This window comes from Myotis davidii, unplaced genomic scaffold (genome assembly GCF_000327345.1).
Source record: "Myotis davidii unplaced genomic scaffold, ASM32734v1 scaffold1270, whole genome shotgun sequence".
NCBI lineage: Eukaryota > Metazoa > Chordata > Mammalia > Chiroptera > Vespertilionidae > Myotis > Myotis davidii.
In genome coordinates this window covers 240,124-243,860 of record NW_006281978.1, presented here as the reverse complement: position 1 = coordinate 243,860, position 3,737 = coordinate 240,124, and positions in this window count along the sequence as shown.

The following is a 3,737-nucleotide window of genomic DNA, read 5'->3' as shown; positions in this document are numbered from 1 at the left end:
GGCTGGAGAACCTAGCAAGAGAACATGGACACAGAACTTGGCTGGAGATTGTGGCTAGAGATCCTGGCAAGGCTGCTGACCAACTGAACGCTGTCTCCGTGTCATTCCTTCTTTGCCGCCTCTGTCCACACCTTTGGGAACCCCTGGACCTGTTGGGGATGGACCCCAGCACTGATCAAAATGAGAATATGAACAAAGAGATAGAAAGTATTAAAAAGAACCAAACAGAAAGTCTGCAGCAGAGTAATATAAAAAAGAACTGAAGCCCTGCCAGCATGGCTCAGTGGTTGAGCGTCTGCATATGAATCAGGAGGTCACAGGTCAGGGCACATGCCCAGGTTGCAGAGGCTGGATCCCCAGTGTGAGGCGTGCAGGATGCAGCCAATCAATGATTCTCTCTCATCATTGATGTTTCTATCTCTCTCCCCCTCTCTGAAATAAATAAAAATATAGTTTTTTTTAAAAGGAATTGAAAAATTTACTATTGGAGTTCAACAGCAGACTTGATCATGGAGAAGAATCAGTGACTTTGAAGAGAAGTCACTTAAAATTATCAAGTTAGAAGAGTAAAAAGAAAAAGAATGAATGAAAGTTAAGAAACCCCAAGGGACTTTCAGGGCACCATAGGCAGGTAGAATGCTAGCTACCATTGGAGGGTCGTAGTGACTCAGAGAGACTATGAATGGTGCTTCTGGGTTATAAGGAATGCTATAATTCTTTTTTTTATAGATGCAGATACTTTTATTTTTTATTGCTTAAAGTATTACAAAGGGTATTACATATGTGTCCATTTTTTCTCCCCCGCCCTAGATACTCCCCTACCCTCCCCTATCCCCCAGTGTCTTATGTCCATTGGTTATGCTTATATGCATGCATACAAGTCCTTTGGTTGATCTCTTACCCCCCTACCTCCTGCCCCCCAACCCTCCCCGGCCTTCCCGCTGCAGTTTGACCATCTGTTTGAGGCAGCTCTGCCTCTGTATCTATTATTGTTCAAAAGTTTATAATGGTCTCTATTATCCATGAATGAGTGAGATCATGTGGTATTTTTCCTTCATTGACTGGCTTATTTCACTAGGAATGCTATAATTCTTGATCTGGGGGCTAGTTACATGGGTGTGTTTAGTTTGTTAAAAATTATTGGGGTGTATACTTATGATATGTGCATTTTTCTGGAAATGTATTACACTTTAATATCCTGTTAAAAATGAAGGGGAGCCCGACTGGCATAGCTCAGTGGTTGAGCGTCGTCCTATAAAGCAGGAAGTCATGGTTCAATTTCTAGTCAGGGCACATGCCTGGGTTTCGGTGTCAGTCCACAGTGTGGGGCATGCAGGAGGCAGCCAATCAATGATTCTCTCTCATCATTGATGTTTCTATCTCTCTCCCTCTTCCTTCCTCTCTGAAATCAATAAACATATATATATATAATAAAGTCCATTTAAAAAATAAATTAAAGGGTCACCATCACTGCATAGCCTAGGTGTCTAATGGGCTATACCAGTAGTCAGCAAACTGCTGACTTGAGTGTGGCTCTTCCACAAAATACCATGTGCGGGCGCACACATACAGTGCGCTTGAAACTTCGTGGCCCATGCGCAGAAGTCAGTTTTCGGCCTGGGCGAGTCTATTTTGAAGAAGTACTGTTGATATTTGGCTCTGTTGATTAATGAGTTTGCTGACCACTGATCTATGTAAAGTAAGGGAAAAATCTAGCTGTATCTATGCTTAAATATTTCATTCACTTGTTAAGGTATTCAAAAGATGTTGATGGAGCAAATGTTTAAGTACCAGGCACTGTTTTAGATACTTGGGACACATTAACAAAACAAAACAGAAAAAAAAATCCTGTCTGTAGATCTTATTTTGTAGTGGGGAAAAAGTGAGTTTGGAAGATTGGTGATTCATGTGTACATTTTCCCTCTATCCCTCCCTTCACGTTGGATTTTTACATTTAAGTACACTCATAATTATGTATTACTATTGAATTAAAATGTAAACATTTATACAGATGGAGATAATTATCAAATTAATCTTTTGAGGTGAGAAGAGAACAGACAAATATGCTTAATGGGTTAAAAACTTTCAAAAAAAATCAGAGCACTACTTATATCTTTGGGGAGAAAAAAAAGACAATGAATGATGATCAGTGCTCCAACAGTGTTGTAGTAATAACTTCTAAGTCTCTGTGAGGGTTTTTATATTTTTACCAGAAATACAAAATATTTTTAATAATAATAAATTCCTGTTAAGTGTCCCAAGATTACACAAATCTATTTGTACCTGGAGACTTTGTAAGAAATTACTTGGCTTTCCAGAGCAATTGTAATTTATTGTTAAATTCCATAGGCAAAATTTTTAAATCTGAAAAGTATTTTTACATGCATAAGATAATTTTTTAAAACATATGGTTAGTACTAGTTCCAAGACCGCTGAAAAAGATTAATATCCCAATACTTTAAAACAGGCCATTCCAAAGGGGAAAATGAATATGGCAAAAAATAGTTTTAAAAAGGATAAACATCGTCCTGGCCAGTTTGTTTAGTGGTTAGAGCATTGGCTCATGGACTGAAGGGTCATGGGTTTGATTCCTAATCAAGGGCAAGTACCTAGGTTGCAGGTTTGATCCCTGGCTCCGGCTGGGGCACATGCAGCACCCAATCCATATCTCTCTCACATCAATGTTTCTCTCTCTCTCTCTCTTCCCCTCCCTCCTTTCCATACTCTCTGAAAAACCAATGGAAAAAAATCCTCTGGTGAGGATCAACCAAAAATAAATAAATAAATGGAATAAGAAAACAAATAATAAAATAATTATTTTTATGTGTCCTATTGTAAAGATTATAATAATACCATATAATACTGATAGAGTTTTGGGGAACCAGGTATTTTACTATGCTTCCGGTAGGATTATAAATTGCAACACATTTTATGAATAATACTGAGTTATATAAAAATGTTACAATTATAATACTTTTTAATAAAAAATTTCAATCTTACAAATTTACCTGAACAATGTAATTTGTCTAAGTTCTGAAGATTGTATACACTTTGTTCAGCACAATGTTGTTTTTAAAGGTAAAAAACTAAAAACAACTTGAATAAAATAACAAAAATAAGCAAAACAAATCATTATCTATTGATATGATATTATAAAGATAAGGTTTAAAATTGCAAATATAGATATTTATTGACACAAATATTCACAAAGGAAGGTATGTGAAAAAAGGTTACAAAATAAAATATCATGCTGTTCCATTATTGCAGAGAAAATTATTTTGTGTTCACATAGGACAAATAACTTAAAAATATTTACCAAAGTTAAAAAATATGTAGGATGCTCCCTGCTACATTTCTTTCTACATTAATGGCAGACATAAGTAGTGAAACTGTCCATACAAGCCTAGGTATGGTCTCAGAAACCTTGTCAATGCCATCTTCAGTGTAGTTATTATAAAGCAAGCAAAATTGGCAATTGAAATGAAATAATTTGACATCCTTTACATACATCAAAATATTAATAATGGAGGGTAATATTTTCGGATTTAAACTTTTCCCGTTTTATTTTCTAATGCTATTTAATGAATCTGTATAACTGATCTATTTTTAAAATAAAATTTAAGTTTAAGTTTGTTCTCTTGAAAAGTAACCAAGCAGAGAAAATTCTCTCCTTCATGACAAAATGAGAACAGTGACAAAAGTTCGCAGAATCAACTTTTTCAGGCCTCTGGAAATTA